Below are 6,490 nucleotides of genomic sequence, written 5' to 3' on the forward strand. Positions count from 1 at the left end.
GGTGAATTGAAAAATACTATTTCTTTTATCATTTTTACAGGGCAAATATTTGTAATAAAAAATAATGTACACTTTGATTTCAATTACAACATAGAATACAGTATATAGTAAAATGTAGAAAAACATCCAAAATATTTAATAAATTTCAATTGGTATTCTATTATTTAACAGTACGATTAAAACTGGAATTAATCACAATTAATTTTTTTAATTGCGATTAATTTTTTTGAGTTAATCGCGTGAGTTAACTGCGATTGACAGCCCTAATAAAAACCCAAACAGATTGAAGGATGGATAAAGGGACACAATATACAAACCAAGTGACCATGTTGTTTTATTGCTGATAGATACAAAAAAATATTTTTTTTCATATATCTCCAATTGCCCCTCAATATAATCACTGTCAGTTCCTTCCCCCCTCCTCCTTTTTTTAAGGTGTTCGCTTCCAAATTTTGTAAGTGATGCTGCAGAAGTGAGGTTGCAGCAAGGAGGGATGGTCAAGTTGTTAGGGCACTAGGGACCTCTCAGGCACAAGTGACAGTATGGAAGAAGACCTGGCGATCTCTGGGAGAGAAAGATATAAGGTGATATTGAGGATGGCATCGTTGGCACAGTGAATGGGGCAGGAAAGGGACATGGAGACATGAAAGGAGATTAGGTCACAGATGTAGGTAGTCCTCGACATTCTTATCTTCGAAGTGAGGACAAGAAGTTTACATTTGATGCACAACACAGCAGGATCCAGTGAAATAACTTAGACATTTGGGGTGTTTAGATCTGGGGGTTTGATTTAAACAACTATAGAGAAGGAGATAGCTAGGTTCGGATTCTGAAAAATCATCCTTCTTTCCAGATTCTGGGACTGTTGGTTCTGGTTCAGGCCTATCTCTAACATTCTGATATGTTTTACGGAGTATCAAAAGCTTATAATGTCTCCTTGTTTGGTTCTATAATGCAAACATGATACTGGACATATAGTGATGACTTTATATATTGATTATTATGGCCCTGACTCTGCAAACAATTATGCATATGCTTAACATGACTTTAGTGGGACTACTCATAGGTATAAAGTTAAGCATGTACATAAGTGTTTGCAGGATCAGAAACTGAATGAGTCCCAGAGAACACGTATGTCTACGTTCCATATTTTTGCTCAAAGTGTGGTGTGTTGGTGGAGTGGAAGACTACTATGGGAATGATAAGAATTAATACAATGTTTGTATCTAGTGCTCTGAACTGTGCTGATTATATGACACTGCAGGTTTCTGTAGCTGTATATAGACCTGACATGTTAGTCTTCCTACTCTACTGTACAACAATTAACATATATAGCTTTTCGTAGTTGGTAATCTTGTCATGTAAACTAGTGTTACCGAATATTGGAAATGGGTCAATTGAATAGGAAATGGAGTTTCATAATCTAATAATTTGCATTTTTGCTTTTTCCATATTTTTGCAAATTATAGGGGAAAGGTGAAGGTTAAGTACAGAAAGTAAGTTGAATGCGTGATTGTGAGTACTGCTGAAGGATTATATAGCAACGGTTAGTATATCCTTTAACCATTAATTTCAAGACGTAGTCCTGGACACAGTATGTAATTGTTTTTCTGTGGTAGATGGACTGCACTGAAACATGCTTCTATATTAACTCTTTAACCAAGTTTCTTGTTTAGGACTATAAATAGAACTAAATCTAAACAGGATGTTTTTCATGAGGCCATTAACAGATGAGGAGAGCTTCTTCGCAATGGCCATGCAAAAATCACTTTAATAGCACATTTTAACGGGAATGGCAGAATATACCCCTACGTATAGTCCTTTAACTACTGTTACTGATTTCCAAGCAAAAGAGATTTGGTCATCGGGTTCATCCCTTCCACCCGTTCAAAGTAGAACTTAGACACTTGGCACTATCTCTATAATGGGAAACAATATTGAATAGTCAGCTTCACACCAGAAATCTATGACTTAGGCTCATCTCTATTTTTTACGCTGGATCTGGCCTGCAGTATCTTCTGTTCAGTCCACGGCCACACTAGCTACCAAATTCATATTACTAAGCAGTTTAAATTTTAACCAGTTTGAAAAGTGGAAAACACTCTACTTGTTCCACTAAGCCACCCAGTCACTGACTGTTCTCGTTTCTTATTTGTGTCTGCATCAACAAATCCTATTTATTTGTTCCTTCCAATTCTTGCATATCTGAGCAGATCTGTAATCAGTAAAATTATTTTGCTTCATTGTCTCATACATACCTAATAAGGGTCCTGGAATTTTTTCCCCACCATTTATATAATAACTGCATTTAAATGTTACCAAAACAAACATGATGAGCCAAGTTCAATTAGAATTGCAAGCTAATAAATAAAATACCTTTGAGAATAACATTTTAGGATACAAAATACATTTCTGACTAAGAGGATTTATAGTCACACACACAAAAAACCACATTTGCCAGGCTGTCTTGGTATAGCATCTTTGAGTATTTTGCAGGAATATTTTCAGTCACAAATGCTGTTACCTACCAGTGTATATTAAAATTTCTAGTAATGTTGATTTTCCATAATATTACATGTACATGTTACATATATATCCACATGATGAAAGAGAATGGACAAAATCAATGAGAGATTTGGATGAGAGGGTTGGTGTCTGCTCACTTATTGAGGATAGTGGTGGAGGCAGAGACCAAATGGAGCTCCTAAGTGCCACAAGTTTCTCTACTCTCTTCTACCATACAGTGCTCATTGCCTTCACTGGTCCCAGAAGAGTGGAATTAGAGCTCTCAGAGATATCTTACTCCCAGCTTTGCAATGCATGCTATGAAGATTTAGAATCTTTTTGAAATTCCTAGGTAAAAATATTACTGAAGATGGAATTAAGACTGAGTGCACGTATCAGTAAATTAAGGGTGAAAAATCCTGCAAGGTTGTCGTATTTATCAAAAAGTATTTATTTTTTGTCGTATTTATCTTTTGACTGGAAAAGTCAAAGATCAGATTAAATTTAAAAGAAGCCCAAACATTTGAAAGTAGGGAATGTGATATACCTCTCAGAAAACCAGAGCCACAAATCAAAGGAAGGCTTTCTGCATCCACTTAAATCACTATCCAAAACCTCACATTTGCCAGTTTCCTGCATAGTATAAAAGCATCCCACTTTAAAACCTCCTTTCACTGGATGACATTCTACCCATCGCATGACCAGAGATTCTTATCCATAAAGTAGGAACAATTTACTGCACTAGATACTTATATTGGACCAACTTCTGTTGGTGAGAGAGAAAGATATTACCCCGCCCACTTTGTCAATCTCCTATCCTGGGACCAACAGGGCTACAACTACCCTGCATGCGCTAGGTACTGTGATGTTTGGAATGAATGATTCTTCATTATGCCCAGTAGTCCATCATAGAATACCTCTTCCATATCTTTAAAAACTTTGTAATGGTCAGCAAAGAGATCAGTATTCCAAACACCATTTCCTTAAGGTAAATGCCTGTTGGAAATAGTAACCAAGAAACTTGGATTTAAAGGTGACGGTCTAGAAAATATAGCAAACATTTTATAGAAAATAAAATATGTAAAGACCGCTGCAAAACATTTCTAAAAGTTTTTTTAAATGGCACTCATTTGGGATGGCCAGCATAACTCATTCATTCTTTCAATGTTCATAATGCTAAATTTACACAATAAATCCTTTAATCCACACCATCATGCATTTTATATCTGTATCTAAAGATATCAGTACTACACAAACACACAGTGCTTTGCGTTCATACTTCCCTGTTTTAAACTGAATATGTACCAATATTCTCTGTAATAGTTCTGTATTATTATTATTACTATTAAATAATAATACAGGTGTGCCTTTCTTGGTTAATATTAAACTAAAACTATAAAAATAAAATTTATTTTTCCAAAAGAACATGTGGATTGCCTCTTTTTGGAAGTGCATTTTTATCACAATACATTTTTCTAGGTCCAGATTGAAGAATTTGAAATATCAGTAAAGAATATAAGTACAATATTTTATATTTGTTGTTAAAATCAGTGACCGCACATATCCCTGTGCAATAAATAATCCAGTTGCGGTTGGAGACATTTTTGCTAACTAAAAAGAGACTATGATGTATTGAAAGTAATATTACTCTCTTATAGTTTTCTTTTTATTACCTGTGCTCCACATATTCTTAAATAGATTGGTAATACCGTGCTCAAATTATGTGCTTTTTCATATAGTTAAAACAATGTACTTTAGGCCTACTAACATGGCATGTGAACTGCTAGTCTTCATTGAGCAAAAGACATTGTCTATTCCATGCTTTGATTTTAACCAGGAGGCAACAAATGTATCCATAAAATGAGAAAAGGCGAAAACACCCTTCTGCATTCCTAACACATCTTTGTTTTAAATATCCTTTACAAGACATAACAGAATGCCAGAGATCCTTAACAGAGAGCACATTACATTGTTTATTCCAGCATTATTTTTGTCTACTTACATTTAGGAAGAGAAATAGCTGAACAGGGAATTTGGGGGAAAAAAAGTCCACCTTTCAATTGCCATTAGTGGTACAGTCAACAGAACTCCAGTCTCCTTATCAAAGGGAGACACGATCTTGGCAATAAGCTTATTTTCTTTCAAGACAGAAAAACCTTTAACAGAATAATACCTTTGTTTGTTTTTGTTTACTGCTGCTGAATGTCTGAGCCTCTGAAAGGTACAGACAGTGAAATAACCAACAGACACAGTATCAGCCAAATCATCTTCAGTCCACTGGCTTCCCATTCTCATAAAGGTCACATATTCTTCTGTACAACTGATAAATATCATCTTTTTCAAATCATACAGAATCTTAACAACTCAGTCAAGTTTCCTACTGTACTTTGTCATTCATGAGATTCATTTATAGTTCCTTCCATGGTGCTTGGCAAAAGAAACTTTGACTTTGATCTTGCAATTGATTGTGAAGTGGAACCACAAGAACAGTACCTAACCTTATTATTAATTATTAATAACTGTATTGCAGTATCACCAAGCAGCCCCAATCAGAGAGAAAAGCCCTACTGTACTAAGTACTATACACACATATAATCCCTGCCCAAAAGAGCGTACATGTAATGTTACGGGCTCTGATTCAGCAAAGCACTTAAGCACGTGGTCCCCTTTAAGAAGATGTTTAAGTCCAATGTACTTCAGTGGAATTTAAGAATGTGCTTTGCTGGTCCCTAAAAAACAAATTAGATGATGCTGCCCCTACAAGGATCAAAGTACACAGTAAGAAAAAAAGGTATCTTTCTTGTAATGTACATTTGAATTGTAGTCTGTTTAAAATGTTTACATTCCATATAAAACAATGCTGAGCTTGTTAAAACGCACTGGTGACATTTAAAGAAATTCAGTAAGTTTTTCCAATTGAAATACTCAATTGGAAATGAACTGAGTGAATGAATAGGAATGACTATTGTGTTAAATTATTGTTTTAACAAATGAACCTCTGAATGGCATGTATGCTGTGTCCCACATAAATCCAGAAGAAAACTGACAAAAAGTTTTAATAAATGGGTTGTGTTCAGCAGGTGTTTGGATTTTTTTTACTAATATCACTTTGTCAATTTTTCTCTCTTACACACACCCAATACAGTAAGTGTTCTTGGCTCTTTATAATTATTTCATTCCTACTGCTGCTATTCTGTATCATGTTATATTACTTTCACATTTGATTTACTGTGATTTTTCCAGCACAAATCATAAATTCAAAATAAGTGGCACAGAATACAATTAAAATTGAAAGTCTCTGTCACATAAAACCTTCCCACCCAGGTGTGGTGGTACTTTAAACTCAAACCAACTGGCCTGGATGAAGGCACAGCTTAAAGTTTGGATGCTGCTTTCGCTTGGGCTGGTAACCCACCCTCTTTGCAGTGAAGAGGCCAGCTAAATCACTCAAGTGCTGGGAGTCCTCCACTTCCTCGGTGTGCCCAGACGGACAGACAAGTTCTCCCACAATTCCTTAGGAAAGAATCATAGAACAGCTCAGCTTACTGCAGCCCAGAAAACCACAGGGCTTAGCGACACACAACGGGGAGTGCAGCACCATGAGGACACACCATAGCTCGGGTCGGGCTTTGCAGGTGGCTGCTCACACCCCAGCTAGGCCAACCCAGCTACTCAGACCAGCGTGCTGATCACCTAAGGTTAACTCTGCAGTGAAGACATGCCCTTGGTTTTTAAAACTCCCCCTGCCCATCCCCAGGAGGAGAGAGAGAGTGTGTGTGCCTGTGAGTATGCATGTGTGTGCACTTGTGTAAGGTGATTTTTGGCATGTATGTGCACACGTGTAAGGTGGTTTGCTGCACCTCTCGCTTCAGGAACCAGCTGAGATCAGGTGACACAGATTTGTACAAAGTGTTGCCTGGTGCATGGAACTTCCAACTTCGTCAATTAATACTGTGCCCCCCCCCCCCAGCTCCATAGCTACATC

Source organism: Emys orbicularis, chromosome 9 (genome assembly GCF_028017835.1).
Source record: "Emys orbicularis isolate rEmyOrb1 chromosome 9, rEmyOrb1.hap1, whole genome shotgun sequence".
In the NCBI taxonomy this organism is placed as follows: domain Eukaryota; kingdom Metazoa; phylum Chordata; order Testudines; family Emydidae; genus Emys; species Emys orbicularis.